Source organism: Saccopteryx bilineata, chromosome 4 (genome assembly GCF_036850765.1).
Source record: "Saccopteryx bilineata isolate mSacBil1 chromosome 4, mSacBil1_pri_phased_curated, whole genome shotgun sequence".
In the NCBI taxonomy this organism is placed as follows: Eukaryota; Metazoa; Chordata; class Mammalia; order Chiroptera; family Emballonuridae; genus Saccopteryx; species Saccopteryx bilineata.
Genome location: NC_089493.1, coordinates 299,916,739 through 299,944,621, shown reverse-complemented (window position 1 = coordinate 299,944,621; position 27,883 = coordinate 299,916,739). Strand labels below are relative to the sequence as shown.

General features: G+C 51.2%; 1 protein-coding gene across 1 annotated transcript in view; it reads left to right on the top strand.

Moving 5' to 3' along the window:
* Window positions 1-9,079: 9,079 nt before the first annotated feature.
* The window catches only part of P2RY8 (P2Y receptor family member 8), a 44,816-nt gene continuing 26,012 nt past the window's right edge, over window positions 9,080-27,883 (top strand). Inside the window, exon 1 of the mRNA XM_066272091.1 lies at window positions 9,080-9,390. The gene's annotated coding sequence lies outside the window, so the exon portion shown is untranslated. The remainder of the gene's footprint in view (window positions 9,391-27,883) is intronic.

The window sequence follows — 27,883 nt, the reverse complement described above, 5'->3', positions numbered from 1 at the left end:
ATAATAAAAAGATAATAGATACATAGATGATAGATAAATGATTAATTGGTATCTAGAGAGATCATAGAAAAATAGATAGATAGGTGATAATGATAGATAAATAGATACATAGATAGATAAATAGATGGATAGATAGAGAGATAGATAGATATAGATAGATGATAGATAGATAGATAGATAGATAGACCAGTGGTCTCCAAGCTCCAGGCTGTGGACCAGTACCAGTCCGTGGGCCATTTGGTACCAGTCTGCAGAGAAAGAATAAATAACTTACATTATTTTTGTTTTATTTATATTTAAGTCTGAACGATGTTTTATTTTTTTAAAAAATGACCAGATTCCCTGTGCGTTACATCCGTCTAAGACTCACTCTTTTTTTTTTTTTCCTAAGACTCACTCTTGACGCTTGTCTCTACCACGTGATGCATTTATCCATCCCACCCTAAAGGCCGGTCCGTGAAAATATTTTCTGACATTAAAGCAGTCCGTGGCCCAAAAAAGGTTGGGGACCACCTGAGATAGATGATAGATAGATAGATAGATACATAGATAGATAGATAATAGATAGATGATAAATAGATAGATGATAGATAGATAGATGATAGATAGATAGATGATAAATAGATAGATAGATAGATGATAGATAGGTGATAGATAGATAAATAGATAGATAGATGATAGATGGATAGATAGATAGATGATAGATGGATAGATAGATAGATGATAGATAGATAGATAGATAGATAGATAGATAATAGATAGGTAGGTAGATAGATAGATAGATGATAGATAGGTAGGTAGATGGATGGGTAGATAGATAGATGATAGATAGATAGATAAATAGACAGATAGATAGATGATAGATAGATAGATAGATGATAGATAGATAGATGATAGATAGATAGATAGGTGATAGATAGATAGATGATAAATAGATAGATGATAGATGATAGATAGATAGATGATAGATAGATAGATAGATGATAGATAGATAGATGATAGATAGATAGATAGATAGATAGATAGATACATGAGTTTCTTTCCCACTTTCTGGCTGCTGAGTGCCAGGTAGTCTGAAGAGGAGAGAGGGGCCCCCCTCTCTCTGAGCTACTCCCGTCTTCATCTTGACAAGCAGGGATCAGAGATTGGGTGGCCCAGCGTGTGACACAGAGGAAAACCGCAAACCACACCGGGGTGGGTGCTCTCTGTGGTGGGCCCACAACCCGCACGTTGCTTCAGGACGCCCCCCATTTTCCACAGTGAAGCCAGCCAGCAATGGGGGGGGCCCTGTGCCCTGCAGGTGAGCCCTGGGGGCCTGAGAACTTCGGGCAGCCCCTCCGGGGAACGGACTTAGGCAGAGGGGCCCCTGGGTGACGGAGGAGTGAACAGGGAGAACCCGGAGTCAGGACAGACAGGCTCCCGAAGACCCTCCACCCCAACCCCGGTTACTAACATCTCACCCTGGGGTCATGCATTTATGAACGTCATGGAGCGACACCACCCCGCTGCCTGCTGTCCGCTGAGCACAGATTGTCTCAGCGTTTCCATAACGTCCCCGGGAACCCATCCGGGACCCGCGTGACGTGGACTTGTCCCCCTGTCTTCTTCTCGGGCTCCTCTGGGCGGTGAGGGTGTCTCTGATTCCCCTTGTGTTGGTTGGTGGCTTTGACGGTCTGCAGCAGGGGTCCCCAAACTTTTTACACAGGGGGGCCAGTTCACTGTCTCTCAGACCGTTGGAGGGCCGGACTATAAAAAAAACCAAACTATGAACAAATCCCTATGCACACTGCACATATCTTATTTTAAAGTAAAAAAACAAAACGGGAACAAATACAGTATTTAAAATAAAGACCAAGTAAATTTAAATCAACAAACTGACCAATATCTCAATGGGAACTAGGCTCCTCTCACTGACCACCAATGAAAGAGGTGCCCCTTCCAGAAGTGCAGCGGGGGGCCGGATAAATGGCCTCAGGGGGCCGCATGTGGCCCGCGGGCCGTAGTTTGGGGACCCCTGCTCTAGAACGTCGTAGCATAAGACGGTGTTTTCAGATCTCCCAGGGGCAGCAGTAAGGGTGCAAAGGCCAATAGGTAGCTTACACACCCCCTTCCTTCCCCCAGTCACCAGGGGAGGAGACTGAGGCACCAACGCTTTGGGGGGATGCTCCTCCAATGGCAGATCAACGTAGGGAGACGCAGGTTGTTAGCCTCTGGGGCCCCGTGTTTCCAAACACGATGGGAGAGATTCCGGGAGCCCGGTTTGCACCCTGGGCAGGCCGTGCGTGAAGACGTAGAGACAGGGAGAGACGCAGCCGTGAGTCCAAGGACAGAGAAAGGACGCGTGTCTGTGGTTCTCAGCCTCCAGTTGCTTACAGCTTCCCCAGGACATTTGCACGGCCCAGGTATTTAAACCGTGCAAGCTTGCAAGCCCCTCGTGCGTGCATAGAAATCAGGGCACTGCAGACCCCTGAGGGAAGGGACTGGTTGGGCTGTTGAGTGTCTGCTGGGGGTGGGGTGGGGTAGGGAGGGCTGAATCTTCAGCTGGAAGCCCAGAGACGTCTCCAGTTGGGTCCACTCGGGCGTCCGCCCTCTGTGGGGCTTCTTCTCGGTTTTACAGACTGGTGAGGCCATTTCCCAAAGCCTCGCAGGAAACTCACAGCACGTCCTAACCAGAGTGGAGCGTGGTCTGTTTGTGATACGTGGTCGGAATGGGTGTTACTTTTTGTTTTTCTTTTCAGAGAGCTGCTCGGAGGGAGTCCTTATCTTCGTCGGCCATCTCTGCGGGGTAACAGTAGCGAGGAAGGGACGTTTTTTTTTCTGCATCCCACGTTCCTCGTGCCCCGGGGCACCTGTGGGCACCGTCCTGAGCTCTGGGCTCACTGCAGGGACCCAGGAAGACGGTCACCGGAGTGGCCGACATTCCGATGAACGGGAATGAGTCTCTCTCCTTTTTTTTTTTTTTTTTTACACAGAGAGAGAGAGAGAGAGAGAGAGAGAGGGATAGATAGGGACAGACAGACAGGAAGGGAGAGAGATGAGAAGCATCAATCATCAGTTTTTTATTGCGACACCTTTGTTGTTCATTGATTGCTTTCTCATATGTGCCTTGACCAGGGGGCTACAGCAGACTGAGTGACCCCTTGCTCGAGCCAGCGACCTTGGGTCCAAGCTGGTGAGCTTTTGCTCAAACCAGATGAGCCCGCGCTCAAGCCGGCGACCTCGGGGTCTCGAACCTGGGTCCTCCGCGTCCCAGTCCGACGCTCTATCCACTGCGCCACTGCCTGGTCAGGCTCTCTTACTCCTTTTTTTTTTTTTTTAAATTGAGGCAGCACTCACACAATGCACAACTCAGCCTTGTTAAATTGCACACACGGCTCAGGGACTTTTAGCATATTCACCAGGTTGGGCAACCACCATCTCTGTCTGCCTAGTTCAAGAATATTGCCATCACCCTGGCTGGTTAGCTTAGTGGATAGAGCATTGGTCTGGTGTAAGGATGTCCTAGGTTTGATCCCTGGTCAGGGCACACAGGAGCAATGACCATCTGCTTCTCTCCCTCTTACTCTCCCAGAGCCATGGTTTGATTGGTTCAAGCATCAGCCCTGAGCACTGAAGATGGCTTTAGTTGGTCTGAGCATCAGCCTCAGGCACTAAAAATAGCTTGGTTGGTTTGAGCAACAACCCTAGATGGAGTTTGCCAAGTGGATCCCTTTGGGGGCACAGAAGCAGTCACTCCCACTTCCCCCTCCCCAGCCCCTGGACCCACTTTCTCTCTCTGCAGATTTTCCTGTTCTGCACGTTCCACACAAACGGAACCCCACCCTGTGGGACCCCGTGTGTCTGGCTTCTCTCCCTGAGCATCGTGTGTTCAAGCTCCATCCGGGTTGCTCCTGTTCATGGCTGCATACTATTCCACCGTGTGCTCGGACCCTGTTCTGTTTGTCCATCCGTCCATCCCTCCCTCCCTTCTTCTATGGAGGCCGGCTTGTTGCCACCTTTCGCCCATGGTGAGCCATGCTGGTGGGACAATCCCGTGGGGACACGGCCCTGGGAAAGCAGCAAACAGCACGAGGCCGTCCCCTGCCCGAGCTCCACGGCCCAGGGACGAGGGGGCCCTTCTGACAACGGACATGCAGAGACCCCGCCCACAGGTGGAGACCCCGCCCATGGGTGGAGGCCCCGCCCACAGGTGGAGACCCCGCCCACAGGTGGAGGCCTCGCCCACAGGTGGAGACCCCGCCCCCAGTTAGGTCTGCAGGGAAGTGGAACTGGCTTCCTGGGGCTCCTGCCCCCCGTGACTGTGTTTGTTTCTCGAGGTGCCTGAGTAGAGGGGGCAGCGGCCCCCAGGTGGAGAGGGCGGGGTGGGGTGTCAGGCCTAGGGCGTGGCGCTTCCTCCCCCGGGGCCTCCTGGGTCGCCGCAGCTGCACCCGGGCTGCAGCGCGAGCAGCAGCAGCAGCACCCAGGCTGCTGAGAACTTGAATCTGTAGGGCGCTTGGCGTCCCCACCAGCCCCCGGGGGAGGTTTGCTCTGAGATCACTTATGCAGGGGCACCATCCGTCTGGTCCGCGTGGCTCGGGGGGACCTTGACTGCTCCACGCCTGTCCCTCCAGCCTCAGCAGCCACCCCCCCAGGGAGAGGGGGTGCTGCTGGCCTTCCTCAGCAATGGCTTGCTTGTCCATCCAGCCCCCCCACCCCCACTTCCCCAGGGCTAGGATCTCCGTGCATGCAGATAGAGAGCGGGCCCTCCACCTTCTGGAAAAACCCCCCAAGTGGACAGGCTTGGGGATTGGGGTGAGCAGGGCCAGGCCACTTCTAACACCTGGATCGCCTCCTTCCACACCCAGTGACTGACGGCCGGCCAACAGTCCGCGCTCCGTCTGTCCCCCCCCCACCCCCCCAGCGTGAGGCTGGGCTGACTATACAAGTCAGGGCAGGGCTGTGAGTTTGGGGATGTCCACCAGCTTGCCATCTCCCCCCTTTGGGACGAAAGTGTTGCTGATGTGGGCCCTCCATACCCCGGGGGCACATCAGACCATTCCTGCCCGAAGGTCTGACCCCAGCAGCATCCAGCGTGGCGCTGGAGACGGATGGGCCACACCCCTCAGATGGCAGACCCTAGAAGACCATGGTGAATATATAAAAATGGACCCGGTTTGCAGGCGGGCAAGTGGGGGTGAGGCCACTGCACAGACTCTGGGAAGCCGGGTGCTGAGGAGCTCGACGTCCCGACAGCTTCCGAGTTTCCAGGAGCCCCCCACGTATGTACGTACACGGCCCGGGGTCTGGCGGCCTGCTCAGGTCAGGGGCGAGGACGTGGAGAGGTCTGAAGCCGTGGGCACAGCCGGGGGTGGGAATTCTAAATGCCGAAGCCTGCTTTGGGAAAAGCAGCGGGCAGTTCCTCAAAATGTTCAACAGAGAGTTACGGTATGACCCAGCAATTTCACTTCTCCGTTTACACACAGGAGGACTGGGGGGGGGGGGAAGGATATTCAAACAAAAACCCCAAACGTGAATGTTTGTAGCAATGTTTGTTCACGGTAGCCAGAAGGTGGAAACCCCCAACCCCGAATGTCCGTCACGTGGGAGACAAGGAGACAGACGGGTGTTCACCCGCACACGCAGTGGAATATTACGCAGCCAGGAACAGGAGAGTGAAGCGCTCACTTTCATAGGGTGTGAATGAGGCTTGCACACCTGCCGGTCAGCGAGAGACACTGGACACGCAGGTCCACGTACAATGTGATGCCGTTTATGCGGAGCGTCCACAATGGGCAGCCTCCTACCCCGACTCCCCCCAGGGCTAGGGTCCCCCCCGTGCGTGCAGATAGGCCCTCCACCTATGGGAAAAAACCCCAAGTGGATGGGCTTGGAGTTTGGGGTGAGCAGGGCCCCATAAAAAAAAAAAAAAAAGAGAAAGTGGGCCCTGGCCGGTTGGCTCAGCGGTAGAGCGTCGGCCTGGCGTGCAGGAGTCCCGGGTTCGATTCCCGGCCAGGGCACACAGGAGAAGCGCCCATCTGCTTCTCTACCCCTCCCCCTCTCCTTCCTCTCTGTCTCTCTCTTCCCCTCCCACAGCCGAGGCTCCATTGGACCAAAGATGGCCCGGGCGCTGGGGATGGCTCCTTGGCCTCTGCCCCAGGCGCTGGAGTGGCTCTGGTCGCGGCAGAGCGACGCCCCGGAGGGGCAGAGCATCACCCCTGGTGGGCAGAGCGTCGCCCCTGGTGGGCGTGCCGGGTGGATCCCGGTCGGGCGCATGCGGGAGTCTGTCTGACTATCTCTCCCTGTTTCCAGCTTCAGAAAAATACAAAAAAAAAAAAAAAAAGAAGAAAGAGAGAAAGTGGGTTTGTGGTCGTCAGGGGCTGTGGGGAAGAAGGAATGTGGGTGACTGTTCATAGGGAGGGGTCTCCTTTCGGGGTGACAAGACTATTCTGAAGTAGGTGGAGGTGGTTTTGACACAAGGTTGTGAATGTGCTAAACACCTCTCAGTCTGGTGCTTGAAAACTTCAGTCTTGCAAACACTCCTCCACATTGGGTGATGCTCTTGTGAACACACGTACACTCACAGATGCTGCAACAAAACAGAAGCCCCTCGGTTCCAACATCCCCTGGGCTCACCCTCAGCTCCAGAGAGGGGGGGGGCTAGAGGCTGGTGGTGGCTCTGTCTCTTTCTCCACCCCCCCCTCACCACCACCACCTCCCTCATCAGTGTCCCCTCCCTGGCAGTGGGCCCCCGGGCACACCCTGGCAGCAGCCACCGCAGGCAGGAAGCATCAGGAAGGTGCCAATATCAGTGCCATCTCCAAGCTGAGTGCGTCTCGCCCTCTGAGTCTGACACACACTTGACGATGACGGGGAAGGCTGCCTGTGACACAGAGGGGCTCACGGGGTGCAGAGATGGGGAGCAGAGACTGCCAGAGTGGTGCCCAGGCGGGCATCGGCGTCCCGGGGCGGTCATGCCAAAGTGCAGGAGACACAGCAGGGGTCTTCGCAGCACAGAGATGGGTCCTGTCCCAGTGCCAGAGAGCAGTCGTGTGAGGTCAAGGAGGGACAGGCCCAGGCCTTCTGCAGCCTCTCAGGACCACGTCCTCGCTGTGGAGCTGACCCATCACCATTAGCTGCAAACGTCCAACACAGGAGTCTCCCCAGCTGTGAAACAATAATAGATGAAAGTGTATGGGTGGGTGGATGGATGATGGATGGATGATGGATGGATGATGGATGAATGATGGATGGATGGATGGATGGATGGATGGTTGGATGGATGATGGATGAATGATGGATGGATGATGGATTGATGGACGGATGATGGATGGATGGGTGCATGGATGGATGGATATAGGTAGACAGATAATGGTAGATGATATACTGATAAATATAGATCACACATAATGCACAGACGATAGGTATCGATGAATGATAGATAAATGCATACATTACACATAATATAGAGACTGTAGTAGATGGTTATAGATAGATAACAGAGATACAAATACAGTCTACACCAGGGGTCCCCAAACTATGGCCCGCGGGCCACATGCAGCCCCCTGAGGCCATTTATCCGGCCTCCACCGCACTTCCGAAAGGGGCACCTCTTTCATTGGTGGTCAGTGAGAGGAGCACATTGACCATCTCATTAGGCAAAAGCAGGCCCATAGTTCCCATTGAAATACTGGTCAGTTTGTTGATTTAAATTTACTTGTTCTTCATTTTAAATATTGTATTTGTTCCCGTTTTGTTTTTTTACTTTAAAATAAAATATGTGCAGTGTGCATAGGGATTTGTTCATAGTTTTTTTTATAGTCCGGCCCTCCAACGGTCTGAGGGACAGTGAACTGGCCCCCTGTGTAAAAAGTTTGGGGACCCCTGGTCTACACAATGTAAACAGATGTATAGAAATGGCTTTTCCTGGGTCAACATCTGCTAAGTCACCACCATGGCGACTTCTAGAACATAACCCCCACGGAGCGTGTCCAGGAGCCACCGTGAGCTGCGTGACCTGAGCTTAGATTTTGCTTCCCGGGGGGCACACCTTCCCCCACAGGCTGTCCCCCTGCTTCTGACCCTGTGTGCTTTCGTGAACTCATCTTATGTACCTGCGCTCATGCCCCTTGAGCCTGAAACTAACCTCACCCCCCACCCCTGGGGTAGAATGGCCTTCAAAGTGTCCCCGGGCACCTCCCTGGCTGTGACTCAGACCCGGGAAACAAATGTCACCTTCTGCCTAGTGACCGAAAGATGTCACAATGGACACAGCTTCTGAATGTCAGTGGAAATATAGGCTGGTAGCATACCCTTTTTTTTTAATTAAAAAAGAAAAGAAAAGAAAAGAAAAGAAAAGAAAAGAAAAGAAAAGAAAAGAAAAGAAAAGAAAACCAGGGCCCTGGCTGGTTGGCTCAGCGGTGGAGCGTCGGCCTGGCGTGTGGGGGACCCGGGTTCGATTCCCGGCCAGGGCACATAGGAGAGGCGCCCATTTGCTTCTCCACCCCCACCCTCCTTCCTCTCTGTCTCTCTCTTCCCCTCCCGCAGCCAAGGCTCCATTGGAGCAAAGATGGCCCGGGCGCTGGGGATAGCTCCTTGACCTCTGCCCCAGGTGCTAGAGTGGCTCTGGTCACGGCAGAGCGACGCCCCGGAGGGGCAGAGCATCGTCCCCTGGTGGGCAGAGCGTCGCCCCTGGTGGGCGTGCCGGGTGGATCCCGGTCGGGCGCATGCGGGAGTCTGTCTGACTGTCTCTCCCCGTTTCTAGCTTCAGAAAAATAGAAAAAAAAAAAAAGAAAGAAAAAAAGAAAAGAAAAGAAAAGAAAACCAGGAATTGGTTCTGTCTGCAAATGAGAGTTCAGTTCACCACCTGCTCTAAGGTTAGGCACCCAGTCCTTCCTCCTGGTCCGAAGGGTATCCACCCAGCCTTCCCCCGGGGACCCCCGCCATGGGGTGGCAGGTTCCTACAAGTGGCAGCCTCCCCGTGTGCACGGCGAGGAGCCCGGGGTAGGAGGGGGGGGCACAGAGTTTCCCCTCCCCAAGTGCACACAGACCGTTATACAGGAAACTCAAAGTGGGTTTCCTTTCTACCTACCCTGAGTCTCCGGCTGCGGCCCCAGGGGGGTGGGAGGTGGGACCTAGGAGAATTTGCATTGGGCGTGAGCACCGTGCACCCTGTCTGCCACCAGCCGTAGAGGGACACCCACGGGCCCCTGGGACAGCAGCAGCAGCAGCAGCAGCAGTGGCAGCGGCAGTGGTGCTGACACCGGCTGACTCGGACGTGCAGACTGACCTCCGTCCGCGCTTGCAACACGAGGGCCAGCTTCCTGAGATGGGGCTCCCAGGCCGGGCGGCGTGCTGCCTCCTGATCCCGTGACCCGCCCAGGCGCCGTTCACCCAGCAGCCCCCCAGACCCAGGTAGGCGAGTCCTCGGCCTCTTCTTTGGTCCAAGTGCGTGCTCTGGAGCAGCCGGGGGGTGGGGGGTGGGGGGTGGGGTGGGGGTGGGAATGGTCACTGGGGAAGGCCCACGGGGAAGTGAAAAGAGCATGTGTGTCCGGAGACACCATGCTGGCCAACAGATCTAAAAAAAAAGGGGGCATTTAGGAAGGTGCACTTAACAGAGGTCCATTTTGTCCAGGGCAGGAGGGAGGGTCAGGGCCGGACTCTGTGCAGAGACCCGGGAGGCACTGCGTTCCTTGAGCCCTCAGACAGCTCCTGGGCTCTGCTGCGCTGACCACCCACGCTGCCCGGTTCCTTTTCCAAAGCCGTCCTACGAGAGTCCCGGCTTGGGAATCCCCAGAGGCTGCTCAAACGGGCCCGTCAGCCGCAGTCTGGGTCACACTCTGTTAAGAGGAACCACAAGGCGTGTGGCTGTGTTTTCAAACAGAACGGGTGTTTTCTTTCTTTCTTTCTTTCTTTCTTTCTTTCTTTCTTTCTTTCTTTCTTTCTTTCTTTCTTCCTTCCTTCCTTCCTTCCTTCCTTCCTTCCTTCCTTCCTTCCTCCCTCCCTTCCTTCCTTCTTTTTTCTTTCTTTCTTTCTTTCTTTCTTTCTTTCTTTCTTTCTTTCTTTCTTTCTTTCTTTCTTTCTTCCTTCCTTCCTTCCTTCCTTCCTTCCTTCCTTCCTTCCTTCCTTTTTCTCCCTCTGCCCTTGGCATGTTTGTTCCGTGTGCATGCTTGGAAGGTTCGGGGAGCCCGGGCGTTGTCATCGGTGGGTGCAGTTGGCACGGGCATCTCCTGGTGGGACGTCTCTGTAGAGAGTCTTGTTGGTGGGCGTTTCCGTGCCGGGAGCAAGGTGGTTTTCTCGGGGCGCCACCCCGGCCAGCGTCTGTGGAGGGTGCGGCGTGAAGCCAGGCTGTGGCTCCTGCATCCTGGGGACCGCGTCCTGTCCAGGAGACCAGGGGGAACCAGACTCGGAAACGGGAGCCCTCTGGGTGGAGGCACGGGACCTCCGGGTGTTTATGGAATGTGCACGGGTGGTGGGGGTGCGGTGGGCAGGCCACCCCTACACTCAGGACGGAGCAACACCAGTAGGCTGGCACTGGGGGTAGGACAGGTAGGGTGCTTGACTGGTTGGTGGGCTGGGTATATGGGTGGGTGAGTGGATGGGTGGGTGGGTGGATGGATGGATGGATAGATGGACGGTTGGACAGATGGACATGTGGACAGATGGACGGGTAGATGGATGGATGAGTAGATGGGTAGACAGGTGGACAGATGGATGGATGAATAGATAGGTGAATAGATGGATGGATGGATAGATGATGGATGGATGGATGGATGGATGGATGGATGGATGGTTGGACAGATGGACAGATGGATGGTGGATGGATAGATGGATGGATGATGGACGGATTATGGATGGTGGATGGATGGATGGATGGATAGATGGATGGTTGGACAGATGGACAGATGGATGGTAGATGGATGGATGGATGGATGGATGGATGGATGATGGATGGATTATGGACTGTGGATGGATGGATGGATGATGAACGGATTATGGATGGTGGATGGATGGATGGATGGATGAGTAGATGGATGGATGGTGGATGGGTGAATGGATAGGTGAATAGATGGATGGATGTATAGATGATGGATGGATGGATGAATGGATGGATGGATAGATGGATGGTTGGACAGATGGACAGATGGATGGTAGATGGATGGATGGATGATGGACGGATTATGGATGGTTGATGGATGGTGGATGGATGGATGGACACGTGGATAGATGCATGCGTGGATAGATGGATGGATGGATGAGTAGACGGGTAGACAGGTGGACAGATGGATGGATGGATGGATGGATGGATGGATGGATGGATGGATGATGGATACATGGGGATGGATGGATGGATGATGGATACATGGGGATGGATGGATGCATAGATGTTGTGAATATGGGTAGGTGGGCATAGGGGTCGTAGGTAAATGATGACGGATAAAAGGATAGATGCAAAATGATGAATAGAAAGATGAACAGATGAACAGATTCTCAAGAACCTAGAGTTTCTGTTTCCACATCGCCCGCAAAGAAATTAGAAGGAAGGACGGGGACAAAGAGTGGAAACCAGTGGGACAGAAGTGAATCAGGCCCCGGAGCCACGTCTAGAAGACCATCTCCATGGTGGGGTTGTTTTAACAGTTGAGCACCGTGCCTCTGCTTAACACTGGCGGAGATGACATTTCCGACGAATGTCTTTCTCGTTAAGAGTTCATCCCCCGAACTGTTGGTGCCTGACTCACATGGACTCATAGAACCGTCATGACGGTCCCCTGAGACACACGTGGGGAAACTGAGGCACAGAGAGACAAAGTGATGTACCCAACATCAGCCGGCGATCACTGATCTACACCGCCTGCTATGATGATGATGATGATGATTAATATTATTACTGCATGCATGGGGATTCTGAACATTCTATCTGACCACTTGTATTTATCGCCAACTGTCCGTTCGTGGTGAAAATGCTCTAGAATTCAACAGGGTGGTGGTCCCACAATACAGGGAAGGCCACCACCACATGGACTTAAAAATGGGTGCAGGGGTTGCATGTCCACTTTAAAAGGACAGAGAGGGACAAACATGGCCATCTGAAGGCCACACTCTTACTTCCTCCTGCCCGGCAGCTGCCAAGCTGGTTGGCTTCCTACGGGCTCCCGGTCACGCTCTCAGGAAACCAGCCAAGCAGGGTCCTTACAAACCACAGCACTCAGTGCCTGCCCACTTGAGCTGGACTCCCTCCTGAAGAGGCTCTGCCCCCATGGTTATTTCTGAACAGTCATGTGAATGACCAAAGGGTCAGGTCCCTGTACGTGGTGGCCGGGAGATCCCCCCACCCTCTGTGCAGCTTGAAGGGAGCACCCTCAGGGTGATGGCTTTGGTTGCTGGTTAGTGCTGGTGCGTGGACGAGATTTCTCACTGTCCCATTCCACGTTGGCTGCTCTGTCGTAACGGTCGGCATTTCTCCCACATTGCTTGTGGTTAAAATGGACTGTATGAGGGACATGATGGTAACCAGATTGATGATGGGGGACCAGAGAAAATATCGGGGGGCTGGGAAGGAAATTGAGAATGAAGGGACTATTGAACACCAGAGACAATACTGGGGACTAGAATAGATATTGAGGACCAGAGGATCAGAGAGATTTTTTTTTTTTGTATTTTTCTGAAGCTGGAAATGGGGAGGCAGTCAGACAGACTCCTGCATGCACCCTACCAGGATCCACCCGGCATGCCCACCAGGGGGCGATGCTCTGCCCATCTGGGGCATCGCTCTGTTGCAACCAGAGCCACTCTAGCGCCTGAGGCAGAGGCCACAGAGCCATCCTCAGCGCCCGGGCCAACTTTGCTCCAGTGGAGCCTTGGCTGCAGGAGGGGAAGAGACAGACAGAGAGGAAGGAGAGGGGGAGGGGTGGAGAAGCAGATGGGTGCTTCTCCTGTGTGCCCTGGCCGGGAATCGAACCCGGGACTCCTGCACACCAGGCCGACACTCTACCACTGAGCCAACCGGCCAGGGCCCAGATAGATTTTGAGGGGCACCAAAGATACTGAGGACCAGAGACATTATCAGGGATCACTCACATTATTACAATCATGTGACAAAGATTTTGTCCACGTTATGCACCAAACAGGGATCCTATTCGGGTCCTCATGCTGCTGAGTACCCTCCTGTCTGGGAACGTTCACAGGCTTGCGTGTGCCCAGGGCCAAATGTCCCCACTCTGAAAATCTACGCTTTGTCCAAACCCAACACACAAATTAGTCACAGATCCTCTTTTGCCACCGAAAGTGGTTTCTCGTTTGCTCACGGCCTCGGACAACTTCCTTAGTGTCTTGTACTTGAACTTCAGGGTCGAAAGGGGGCCCCGTGCCCTGGCTTTGAAAGGGCACAGGGGTGAAGAAGGAACAGGTGGCTCCCTGCCTGGTGACTCCCATCCACCGGAGGGGACATCTGAGCAGGACTCGGGGTGGGAAGGAAGGGGGCCCCGTGCCCCGGCTTTGAAAGGGCACAGGGGTGAAGAAGGGGCAGGTGACTCCCTGCCTGGTGGCTCCCGTCCACAGGAGGGGACATCTGAGCAGGGCTTGTCCTCAGAGGCACCCGTTCCCATGAATGTGCAGCTTCACCCTGCCAAGCACAACCTGGCCCCAGCCTGACACAGCTGTTCTCACCTGTCCACCAGGTGTAGGCTGAGGGCCCCACCCCACTTGTGATAGATAGATAGATGATAGATAGATAATAGATAGATGATACATAGATAGATAAATACATAAATGATAGATAGAGAGATAAGTAGATGATAGATAGATACAATAGATACAATAGATAAATAGATAGATGATAGATAGATAGATAGATAGATAATAGATAAATACATAAATGATAGATAGATAGGTAGATGATAGAGAGATAGATAGATAGATACAATAGATACAATAGATAAATAGATAGATGATGGATACAATAGATAAATAGATAGATAGATAAATACATAAATGATAGATAGATAAGTAGATGATAGAGAGATAGATAGATGATAGATAGATACAATAGATACAATAGATAAATAGATAGATAGATGATAGATACAATAGATAAATAGATAGATAGATAAATACATAAAATATAGATAAGTAGATGATAAAGAGATAGATAGATAGAAACAATAGATAGATAGATAAATACATAAATGATAGATAGATAAGTAGATGATAGAGAGATAGATGATAAATAGATACAATAGATAAATAGATGTAGATAGATGATAGATAGATAATAGATAAATACATAAATGATAGAGAGATAAGTAGATGATAGATGATAGATACAATAGATACAATAGATAAATAGATAGATAAATACATAAATGATAGATAGATAAGTAGATGATAGATAGATACAATAGATAAATAGATAGATAGATGATAGATAGATGATAGATAAATACATAAATGATAGAGAGATAAGTAGATGATAGATAGATGATAGATACAATGATACAATAGATAGATAGATAAATACATAAATGATAGAGAGATAAGTAGATGATAGATAGATAGATAGATAGACAGATAGATAGATAGATAGATAGATGATAGATACAATAGATAGATAGATAGATAATAGATAAATACATAAATGATAGAGAGATAAGTAGATGATAGATAGATAGATAGATAGATAGATAGATAGATAGCACCTCTTTGCAGCTTCTCTAACACCAGCCCCAGAACTGCACCCCACCCCCTGGCTCTCTGACCACTTCCTCTGATGTGTGGGTGTGTGGTGGGTAACCCATGCCGCAGCCCACTGTATTATAACCCCAGGAGCTCCTGCATGACACAGCCCAGGGCGGGTCCCTCCCCCGCCACCCCCCGTTATACGACCCAGCAATGCACGATGGCCGGTCATTTGCAGGGTGGTCTGGGAGGCTGACCGCTAAGGGGGGATGGATGGAAACAAGATAGCCCCCTTCATAAAGCAGGTCCCAGTTACAGGGACCACAGACTGACCATAGGACCTCATGCCAACCCTGGGCCCGGGGCCACCAGCCGCCCCTGCCTTCCTTCTGTGGAGGGCCTGGCGGCTCATGGATGTCCAGCAGGTCAAGTGGCCACGTGGGCTCTGTCTCACCAGGCTGAGCTAAGATATTGACTGAAGGACAGCGAGGTTTTATAGGGGTTCAGGGGGCACCCTGTAGTGTCACCAGGTGAAACCAGAGGTTCTTCTCTCAAACTCAGTGCGAGGGGACCCGGACCAGGCCCTTTGCTCTCAGCTCTGGGAACAGGGCGGGTCCGGGAGTGCTGTGATGAAGGTCTTCCCTGAGCGTCCCTGTCCTGCCCCCATTGGAGGCCGGTAGTGCCCTCCGCCCAGCTGTGACAAGCCACAGTGTCGGCAGCTGTTACCAAGTGTTCTCCTAGGTGGCTAGCTCATCCCTAGTTATGAACCACTGTGATAGATAGATAGATAGATAGATAGATAGATAGATAGATAGATACAATAGATAGATAGACAATAGATAGGTGACAGATAGATAAATAATAGATAGAAAGATGATAGATAGATAGATAGATAGATACATGATAAATAGGTACATGATAGATAGAAAGATAGATAGATAGATAATAGGTAGATAATAGACAGATAGATAGATGATAGATAGATACAATAGATAAATAGATAGATGATAGATAGATGATAGATAGAAAGATAATAGATAGATGATAGATAAATACATAAATGATAGAGAGATAAACAGATGATAGATAAATAGATAAATAGCTAGCTAGATAATAGGTAGATAATAGATAGACAGATAGATAGATAATAGATAGATAGAAAGATGATAGATAAATAGATAGATAGATAGATACATGATAAATAGATACATGATAGATAGATAAATAGAAAGATAGATAATAGATAGATGATAGATAAATACATAAATAATAGAGAGATAAGTAGATGATAGATAAATAGATAATAGGAAGATAATAGATAGACAGATAGATAAATGACAGATAGATGATAGATAGATAGATAGATAGATAGATAGACAGACAGACAGATAGATAGATAGGATGGACAGACAGGCAGACAAACAGATAGATGGGTGGATGATGTATGTATGTATGTATGGATGGATGTCCGATGGGTAGATATATATATAGTAGACTGATGGGTAACAGACTGATGGATACATAGGAAGGTGGATGGATGGATAGATGGATGCATAGAGTCATAACTGGGTACACAGATCCATACTATAGATCAGGGGTCCCCAAACTACGACCCGTGGGCTGCATGCGGCCCCCTGAGGCCATTTATCCAGCCCCCCCCTCCACCGCACTTCCAGAAGGGGCACCTCATTCATTGGTGGTCAGTGAGAGGAGCACAGTATGTGGCAGCCCTCCAATGGTCCGAGGGACAGTGACCTGGCCCCCTGTGTAAAAAGTTTGGGGACCCCTGCTATAGATAGTTAGATACACAGGCAGATGAAAGAAGGAAAGAGACGGGAGGAGAAAGCTAACAGACTCTCACGCTTAAGTCAGTTTCCCACCCTCAGCCCTCCCTGCGTCTGGAGCTGGTGACTCTCTGACATGGGGTGTCCTGTGCCCTGTCGGATGCTGAGCGGCCTCCCTGGTCTCCCCTGCACCAGACACTGGGCGGTCCTCCCTACCCACCAGCTATGAGAACTAAAAGCAGCTCCAGACATTGCCGGGTGTCCCTCACCACCCCTGTTGAAACACCTTGGCCAACACTCAACCTGCCTGATGGACACTCACGCCATCTCGTTGCCTGACCCCTCCCCTCCCCCCCCGAAAGGTCTGAGGAACGCAGGGACTTCTCATCAGAGCGGGGCGGCATCAAAGACACGACGATATATAGATACATGATGAATAGGTACATGATAGATAAATACAAAGATAGATAGATACATACATACATGGTAGATACATGATAGATAGATAAATAGATAGATAGATAATAGATAGGTGATAGATAGATAGATAATAGGTAGATAATAGATAGATAGATAGACAGACAGACAGATAGATAGATAATAGAAAGATGTAGATAGATATATAGATACATGATGAATAGATACATGATAGATAAATACAAAGATAGATAGATGCATACATACATGGTAGATACATGATAGATAGATAGATACATAGATAGATAGATAATAGATAGGTGATAGAAAGATGTAGATAGATATATAGATACATGATGAATAGATACATGATAGATAAATACAAAGATAGATACATACATACATGGTAGATACATGATAGATAGATAGATAAATAGATAGATAGATAATAGATAGAAAGATGTAGATAGATATATAGATACATGATAGATAAATACAAAGATAGATAGATGCATACATACATGGTAGATACATGATAGATAGATACATAGATAGATAGATAGATAATAGATAGGTGATAGATAGATAGATAGGGGTGCACTTGTACCCCTCGGTCTTGGGCTCTTCCTTCCCCAAACTCAGAGGGTGTCTGTCGGTTTGTGGCTCCAGAATGAGAACGAATCAGGTCCCCGGGTGAGGTCAGGTGGGAAGAGGTCAGGACCACAAGCTCCCTTCTGGGACCACGGCGGCGTGGGCGAGCTTCGCTGTGAGGGGAGGGACGGGCATGTGTGGTGTGCCACCCCCCTTTCCCCGTCTCTGCCCCCGCCCCCGCCCACCACATACGCTTTGATGGGTCTTAACCATCTCCAGCTGCTGTGTGTGACCATGGCCACCCCGTGACCTGGTGACTTAACCTCAATTTCCTCTTCTGTCGAAGAAGAAGAGAGACTTCTTCTTCTGTGCATTCTCTCCCTTCGTGGCAGGAATGCCGTGCTCACCAACGGGCGCCTCTGGGCGTCCAGTGACACCAACAACACGCATGATGTGCGCCCACGAAACGTGACTGACAGTGAACGGTCGCTCCCCCCCCCAGTCGCAAGAAGGGGTTCAGGTGGGGCAGCCAGGGACCGTCTCCTAGCGCGGAATGGGGCGTTCTCTCAGCGCCCCCGTGCCTGGCTGTATCACCTCTTCACGGTCCTACGTGCTCACTCCGTTCCGTGCCTGCATCGCGGGACGGGCGGTCCATCAGACAACGCTCCTGTCTACCTCTTTGACCCGTTCATTTTTTAAAAGTATGTTGTTTAGTTTCCACATTTTTGTGGGATTTTTTTTCCTCTTTTTTTGCAGTTGAATTCTAGTTTCAAGGCTTTATGATCAGAAAATATAGCTTGGTACAACTTTGATATATAAGACAGCTACTTATTGACCTTAAAACAAAAACTGGCCCTGGCCGGTTGGCTCAGCGGTAGAGCATCGGCCTAGCGTGTGGAGGACCCGGGTTCGATTCCCGGCCAGGGCACACAGGAGAAGTGCCCATTTGCTTCTCCACCCCTCTGCCGCACCTTCCTCTCTGTCTCTCTCTTCCCCTCTCACAGCCAAGGCTCCATTGGAGCAAAGATGGCCCGGGCGCTGGGGATGGCTCTGTGGCCTCTGCCTCAGGCGCTAGAGTGGCTCTGGTCGCAATATGGCGACGCCCAGGATGGGCAGAGCATCGCCCCCTGGTGGGCAGAGCGTCACCCCATGGTGGGCGTGCTGGGTGGATCCCGGTCGGGCGCATGCGGGAGTCTGTCTGACTGTCTCTCCCTGTTTCCAGCTTCAGAAAAATGCAAAAAAAACCCTGACAAAAATACAATCATACTTGGAGACCTCAATACACCGCTGACGGCTCTAGATCGGTCATCCAAACAGAGAATCAACAAAGATATAGTGGCCTTAAAACAAAACACTAGAGCACCTGGATATGATAGACATCTACTGGACATTCCATCCCAAAGTGACTGAGTATACATTCTTCTCCAGTGTACATGGATCATTCTCCAGAATTGACCATATGTTGGGGCCGCAAAAACAACATCGGCAAATCCTGTCTAGCTCAGCGGCGACTTTCTGGGGCTAAGACCGGGCGGGGTCCCAACGGGGTTGGTTACTTTCTCCGGGACTCAGGAGGCGTCCCCCCCCCCCCAGGGACAGGGGGGAAGATCAAACATTCCCTCCTGTCTGGCGAGACGGGGTGAATCAACCTATTGTGCTCTCTCGGATATCCAAGCACCCCCTGTTGGATAACTGTCCCCACCTCGTGTCTCTCTGGGCCCTCCCTGCTCTCTGCTCAGAGGCCGGTGGGGAGTTTCTCATGAGAGCGTTGGAGTGGTGGTAGTCGACCTGTACGACACGGGCCCTTGACCCAAAGGGGCTATGATTCCAACACAGAGAAACCTGGGCAGTCACATCTTCCCCGGGACAGAGTCAACCCTTCCCTCGGACTTACCCTGCTCTTGGGGCTCCTGGGGGAACCCCCCGAGAGTCTCCGTTGCTTTCAGCCAAACTGCACCGTAATATCTGTAATATCACCCCACACCTCATCCACGTGTCCGTGCCCCAAACTCACACCGGGGGCTTCCAAGTGCCCGGATTCCGCCGCCGTGGACGGGACAGGGCAGGGGGGGAGGGGGAGGGGGTGTCTTGTCCTTGAAGGTCCAGGGGTCCAGCCGGAGGGTCATGTGCAGGTTGGGACGAGAGATGGGGTGTTTCCGGCGTCACAGAGAGAGAGAGAGAGAGAGAGGTGTGTTGGCTTTGTGCACTCGGAAATATCAGGGGTATTGGCATTCGCTGTCTTGATTTGTGGGCGTTTGGGGAGCCCGACAGGTGGAAGCGTTTCTGTGGACGGTTCTGTGTGATGTTTCGGGATGAGATGCGCGTTTGGGTGAGCATGTGAGCAGGGAAGATGGTGCTCCCCAATGTGGGTGGTCCCCTGCCATCCTCCAGTCAGCTGGAGGTCTCACCCCCAACTCGGGGTGTGGGGGTGGGGGTAAGGGACAGCCGGCTCTTCCGGGACCTGGCAGCTGGGACATCGATCTGTCTTCTGACTGCAACTCACATGACCATGGGACTCCTCAGCCTCCATAATCGTGTGAGGTGATCTTTATAATCAATATCATATATATATTTAGAGAGAAAGCTTCTGTTCTTCTGAAGAATGCTGAAAAATATAAGAACCAGCCCTGGCCGGATGGCTCGATGGGTTAGAACAGGGGTCCCCAAACTATGGCAGGCGGCCCCCTGAGGCCATTTATCCGGCCCCCCGCCGCACTTCCGGAAGGGGCACCTCTTTCATTGGTGGTCAGTGAGAGGAGCATAGTTCCCATTGAAATACTGGTCAGTTTGTTGATTTAAATTGACTTGTTCTTTATTTTAAATATTGTATTTGTTCCTGTTTTGTTTTTTTTTACTTTAAAATAAGATATGTGCCGTGTGCATAGGGATTTGTTCATAGTGTGTGTTTTTTTTATAGTCCGGCCCTCCAATGGTCTGAGGGACGGTGAACTGGCCCCCTGTGTAAAAAGTTTGGGGAGTCCCCTGACATAGCATAGATAAATAGATAGATGATAGACAGATAGATACATAGATTCATAGGTAGATACATAGGTAAATGGATGGAAGGATGGATGGATACATAAATAAATAGATAGATGATAGATAAATAGATAGGTAAGATATAGATTATAGATTGATGATGATGATAGATAATGGATAGATGATAGATAGATGATAGATATATATGGATAGATGATGGATAGATGATAGATACATAGATACATAGATAAATAGATGATAGATAGATGATAAATAGATACATAGATAAATAGATGATAGATGATAGATAGATAGATAGATGATAGATGATAAATAGATACATAGATAAATAGATGATAGATAGACAGATAGATACATAGATTCATAGGTAGATACATAGGAAAATGGATGGATGGATACATAAATAAATAGATAGATGATAGATAAATAGATAGGTAACATACAGATTATAGACAGGTAGATGATGATGGTAGATAATGGATAGATGATAGATACATAGATAAATAGATGATTGATAGATAGATAATAGATAGATAGATACATAGATTCATAGGTAGATACATAGTTAAATGGATTGAAGGATGGATGGATACATAAATAAATAGATGATAGATAAATAGATAGGTAACATATAGATTATAGATAGGTAGATGATGATAGATAATGGATAGATGATAGATACATAGATACATAGATAAATAGATGATAGATAGATAGATAATAGATAGACAGATAGATACATAGATTCATAGGTAGATACATAGTTAAATGGATGGAAGGATGGATGGATGGATACATAAATATATAGATAGATGATAAATAGATAGGTAACATATAGATTATAGATAGTAGATGATGATGATAGATAATGGATAAATGATAGATAGATAGATGGATAGATGATAGATACATAGATATATAGATAAATAGATGATTGATAGATAGATGATAGATTAGAATAATTCATTAGATGATAGATAGATAAACAGATACATGCATAAACAGAAACACAAGTGGGTGAGGAGAGAGAGACAGTTATTTTAAGAAAATGACCACAGGACTGTGGTGACCGGCAAGTCCCTCTCTGCTGGGCAGACCAGCAGGCTGGAAACCCAGAGTCCAGCCACAGTGGCAGGTTGAGTCCGAAGCCCCTCTGTGGACAGAACATTTGCCTCCTCGGGGAATTCCGTCTGTTCCCTCTCAAGTTCACCCACGGAATCTGGGGCTGGGCCACGCCCACGCCCTGGGGGACCATTCTTCTTTCCTCAAACTCCACCGAGCAAAATGTCCATCTCATCCAAACCCACCTCCCAGCAGCGTCTAGACTGCCCTGGGACACGTCCCCTTCACCACCACAGGCTTGGTGGCTGTTTGCCCCCCGGCCGGCACCTGGTCCTGAATGAAGCCTTGCTGGGAGCTGACTCTGACACTTCCCTGGTGACCAACCCACCTTGATGTCTTCTGCATCCTCCACGAGGCACCCACCCCCAATCTGATGTCCACTCTGGGTTTCTGTGACCAGCCCCCCTTCTCTTCCGGCGGTCCCTGACTCTCAATTCGACTGCCCGTTGAATGCTACTCTGTGCCTCTGGGGACGTCCAGGGCCACCCCGTGACCCCAGAAAGGCACGAGTGATGTTGCACAAGCTTCCGATCAGCGGTCACCATGGCAGCAATGGAGCACGGCCGTCCCTGACTCTCAATTCGACTGCCCGTTGAATGCTACTCTGTGCCTCTGGGGACGTCCAGGGCCACCCCGTGACCCCAGAAAGGCACGAGTGATGTTGCACAAGCTTCCGATCAGCGGTCACCATGGCAGCAATGGAGCACGGCCGTCCCTGACTCTCAATTCGACTGCCCGTTGAATGCTACTCTGTGCCTCTGGGGACGTCCAGGGCCACCCCGTGACCCCAGAAAGGCACGAGTGATGTTGCACAAGCTTCCGATCAGCGGTCACCATGGCAGCAATGGAGCACGGCCGTCCCTGACTCTCAATTCGACTGCCCGTTGAATGCTACTCTGTGCCTCTGGGGACGTCCAGGGCCACCCCGTGACCCCAGAAAGGCACGAGTGATGTTGCACAAGCTTCCGATCAGCGGTCACCATGGCAGCAATGGAGCACGGCCGTCCCTGACTCTCAATTCGACTGCCCGTTGAATGCTACTCTGTGCCTCTGGGGACGTCCAGGGCCACCCCGTGACCCCAGAAAGGCACGAGTGATGTTGCACAAGCTTCCGATCAGCGGTCACCATGGCAGCAATGGAGCACGGCCGTCCCTGACTCTCAATTCGACTGCCCGTTGAATGCTACTCTGTGCCTCTGGGGACGTCCAGGGCCACCCCGTGACCCCAGAAAGGCACGAGTGATGTTGCACAAGCTTCCGATCAGTGGTCACCATGGCAGCAATGGAGCACGGCTGTCCCCGACTCTCAATTCGACTGCCCGTTGAATGCTACTCTGTGCCTCTGGGGACGTCCAGGGCCACCCCGTGACCCCAGAAAGGCACGAGTGATGTTGCACAAGCTTCCGATCAGCGGTCACCATGGCAGCAATGGAGCACGGCCGTCCCTGACTCTCAATTCGACTGCCCGTTGAATGCTACTCTGTGCCTCTGGGGACGTCCAGGGCCACCCCGTGACCCCAGAAAGGCACAAATGATGTTGCACAAGCTTCCGATCAGCGGTCACCATGGCAGCAATGGAGCACGGCCGTCCCTGACTCTCAATTCGACTGCCCGTTGAATGCTAGTCTGTGCCTCTGGGGACGTCCAGGGCCACCCCGTGACCCCAGAAAGGCACAAATGATGTTGCACAAGCTTCCAATCACCGGCCACCATGGCAGCAATGGAGCACGGCCATCTCAAGGTTCTTCAGACATGGGGGACCTCAGGGGACTCCCCCAGAGTCACCCAATGGATCTCATTGTTTCCTGACCAGGGCAGCTTCTTTCTCTCTTTCCTCACCTGAGTGACCAATTACCCAGCTCATCTCAGAGGGAGGAAGGGCGTGAGACCACATGGGTCCCTACGTATCTTCTCTGGTTTTCCTGTGCAGGTCTTTCTGCGAACGCACTTTTTTTTTTTTTTTTTTTTTTTCATTTCTCTCTCCCGGTTTGACTGAGCGGCAGATGACGTGTGGCGTGATCTGAGGTCAAGGGGAACCCCTATCAGCAAGACGTACGTTCGTTCGTTCGTAAGAACACGGTCAAATGAGCAAAGGAAGATGTCTGTTTGTTTTTTTTCCCTAGTCATCAACCTTGTTTGTTTGTTTTTCCTGTGGTATGTAACCATGTGTGTCTGCAGACAAAGAAAGGATACATTCATTCTTCGAGGAGTCCGCCCAGGGGTAGTACATACAGTGTATCCTTTTATTTGGTGCAGAAGTCACATTTCTATCGTCTTTTGTTGCTTTCCTGTGACCCGGATCAAAAGTGCACCATGACTTTTACGGCGACACACTGTCATGAAGACTTTGCAAAGTCCTTGCCCACTGGGTGTGCGTCTTCAGGGAACTGATAACACAGTGTGAACTTTGTGGTCAGGGGCCCAGTGACACCTTTTCTTGTTCATCGGTGATGACTAGCCCCGGAGCAAACCGGCTGGAGGCCTCCGTCCCTTACGTTGGTGAACTCCAGAGAACGCCCCCAGCAGAGAGAGTAAGACGTTGGTCGCGGAGACCCCCAGCGAGATAAACAGGAAGGCCTCTTGTGAAATCTTTGCCGCTCTGTTCACGGAAAGATAAGCAATCTGCTTTGCGTGAGCCCGTCAGCCGGCCTGAAAACCCAATCCGGCGCCCACCAATCGTCGGAGGCTGGACATGAAGCTTTCTCTCTGCAGGAGCAACCGCTTGTCTTTGGTTGATGGTTAACAGTCCCAAGTATAGATAAAGGCATGCCAGGCGCCCCTCAGAGGAAGTTTTGTCTCATCCATTCGGCGAGAAACCAGCAGAGACGGAAGATGACCAGCTGAGATACGAGCCTGGGTTATGGGCAAAAAAAACCCAGTGGCTGGTGTCCCCCAAGTCCCCAAGACTTCAGAAGCTGATCGTCCGTGCAGATAAGCCTCTTGGCAGAGGACGCTAGCTCAGAGGAGGTCACCCCGGAGAAGTGTCTCAAGCTAACAGATCATTCTGTCGGCTTTGTTCTCGGAGGCCAAGGACCCCACGTGAGTGGTGTCTTTGCAAGCGAAGGAGAGGAGACGACAGACAGACGCACAGAGGGACGGCCGTGTGAGGACCCGGGGAAGAGACGCAGACACACACAGAGGGACGGCCGTGCGAGGACCCGGGGAGGAGACGCAGACACACACACAGAGGGACGGCCGTGTGAGGACCCGGGGAGGAGACGCAGACACACACAGAGGGACGGCCGTGCGAGGACCCGGGGAGGAGACACAGACACACACAGAGGGACGGCCGTGCGAGGACCCGGGGAGGAGACACAGACACACACAGAGGGACGGCCGTGCGAGGACCCGGGGAGGAGACACAGACACACACAGAGGGACGGCCGTGTGAGGACCCAGGGAGGAGACGGCCGTCTGCATGCCCAGGAGAGGAGGCCTCAGGGGGACCCAGCCCTGCCCGCACCTGGGCCTCTGACCTCTGGTCTCCAAAACAGGGAGAGAATATGAGATTCTATCCACTATTCTGTAAAAGAGTCTGTTTCAGTCGGTGGTCCTTTGTCAGAGGACCCCCGGGAAACCCAGATTGACTGACGGCAGACGGCCCTACCCACCACCCAGACTCCAATCAATGTGCCTTTGGCGGCTTCCTCTCCCACTCTGCCCTTTCCAGAAAATAGGGACCAGTCTGTGAAAGAGAGCTGTGACACCATCACCCGGCGACAGAGACGCCTTCTGTGCAGCACAACCAGCCTCCGTCACTGGGTGTGGTCTGGGGGACGTGTGGCCTTCAGGGAGACACGTGTTATGTCCCAGGTCCCTTACAGTTGGGACCTTCCCTGGAGACAAACGGACTCACAGCTCTCTGCACCGTGAAGGTTCCTCTCGTCACCTGTTGGAGCTGGGTCCCCGTGGCTCAGAGGCCACACGGAAGATATGTATACAGTTCTTAGCCTCATCCCTCCCCCCGCACAACTCTCTTATTGAGGTACATGCGCCCACAAGCGTGATGACCCACTCACCAAGCGGAACCGGGTTGGCAGCAAGCCTCACGCCTCTCACAAGCTGAGGAAATTCCGGTTCACTCTCTGACTCCACCCCACCCCCACCCCGAGACACCCAGGGTACCGGACTTGGCTTTACAACATTCCCCGTCCAGAACGCCCCCCCATCTTCAGAGGACCCCAGTGCCACGGGGACCGAAACGGCGTGACAATCACAACTTAAAAAAAACAACAACAACAAAAAAGACAATTATTTTCCCAAATCAACGTGCAAGTCCTTGGCAGTTCGGGTCTAAGTGCAAAGCGAATTCTCGAACGTTGGGTGAACGGGAGAAAGGCCACCCGTCCCCTGGGACAAATCTCACCGCGTGGCCCAACCTCCCCTAATGTCCGAACAAAACGGGAACTCCCCCACTTTCTTAAGACGCAAGGCAGTTTCCCCAAACGTAGAGCATCCTGTCTCCGCCCCCTGCAGGCAGCTGTGTGCACGGCCGGGGGGGGGGGGGGCCCATCACACCTGTTACCTGTCATTAAATTTGCCAGACACCCTCTTTTTTTCAAAAAGTAACATCCACGGTTTTGGGTTTTTTTTTTTTAAATCTTTTACTTTTATGTTGAATAATTGTCTATCGATTGTGTATTACGCACTGACGTCGCTCGGACCCGCCTTGACTTGATCCCGAAGGTCATCTCGACCGAAGACGGCCAGCCGGCCATGTGAGCACAGACATCCTGAGCGCGAAGGAAGCGAAACAGGTGTTCACGGCTGAACGCACGCACCTATTTTTGACCCGGACGGTTTCGACCCATCCAGACCAAAGAGTCTCAGGTGCAGTTGCTCGTGGCCCCGGGAGTCGAATCTGGGAACTGACAGGCAGAGGAAGGGCAAGTTCTGAGGTCCAGGAGAGGACGGGATAACGAGAAACCCTCCTGTCTTTAAAAAAGAAAGCGGGAAAGAAAGAAGAAAGAAAGAAAGAGAGAAAGAAAGAAAGAGGAAAGAAAGAAAGAAAGAAAAAAAGAAAGAAAGAAAGAAAGAGAGAGAGAGAGAGGGAGGGAGGGAGAGAGAGAGGGGCAGAGGGAGGAAGGAAGGAAGAGGAAGAAAGGAAGGAAGGAAGGAAGGAAGGAAGGAAGGAAGGAAGGAAGGAAGGGAAAGAAAGAAAGGAAGGAAGGAAGGAAGGAAGGAAGGAAGGAAGGAAGGAAGGAAGGAAGGAAGGGAAAGAAAGAAAGGAAGGAAGGAAGGAAGGAAGGAAGGAAGGAAGGAAGGAAGGAAGGAAGGAAGGAAGGGAAAAGAGGGAGGGAGGGAAGGAGGAAGGAAGGAAGGAAGGAAGGAAGGAAGGAAGGAAGGAAGGGAAGGAGGGAGAAAGGAAGAAAAGGAAGAAAAAGAAAGAAAGAGAAAGAAAGAAAGAGGGAGGGAGGAAGGGAGAGGAAGGGAGGGAAAAGGAAGAAAAGAAGGAAGGAAAGAAAAAAGAAAGAAGGAAGGAAGGAAGGAAGGAAGGAAGGAAGGAAGGAAGGAAGGAAGGAAGGAAAGAAAGAAGGAGGGAGGGAGGGAGGGAGGAAGGAAGGAAGGAAAGAAGAATGAAAAACTTTCTTTTTTTTTAATTTTATTTATTCATTTTTTAGAGAGGAGAGAGACAGAGAGGGAGAGAGAGAAGCGGGGGAGGAGCAGGAAGCATCAACTCCCATATGTGCCTTGACCAGGCAGGCCCAGGGTTTCGAACCGGCGACCTCAGCATTTCCAGGTCGGAAAAACTTTCTTGATGGCATATTTAAATGATGACACGGTTTCTAAAACCCTGAGTATTTAGGCATTTACCCGAGACCCGCCACAGGGCCCCTGAGCGGTTGCGGTTTTGAATAGCAACGTGTGTGCCGTCTGGTCACAAGTGGTTGGCCTCTCTTAAAACTTGGACTATCAGCTGTTTAATTTCAAAAATCTTTTAGAGCACGCAGCAAAAAAAAATACCAAAGAGGTGGCTGATTCCCTAGGCCGGCCGTAACAAAGGACCACAGGCTGGGGGTTTAAAACTATATAAATTCTTATTCTCTGTGTCGTGGAGAACGACGGACGGACGTCTGAGGTCCAGGGGTCCCAGGGCTGTGCTCCCTCCAGAGGCCCCAGGGAGGGTCCCCCCTGCCTCTCCCAGCTTCTGGGGCTCCAGGCGTCCCCGGGCTGGTGGCTGCCTCCCTCCCGTCTCTGCCTCCGTCCCCACGTGGCTTCTCCTCTGTGTCTGTGTCTCCTCCTCCGTCTCTTCTGAGGTCCCTGTCACTGGGTGCCTGTCACTGGGTCCCTGTCTTTCTTTATTTCTTTTTCTTCCT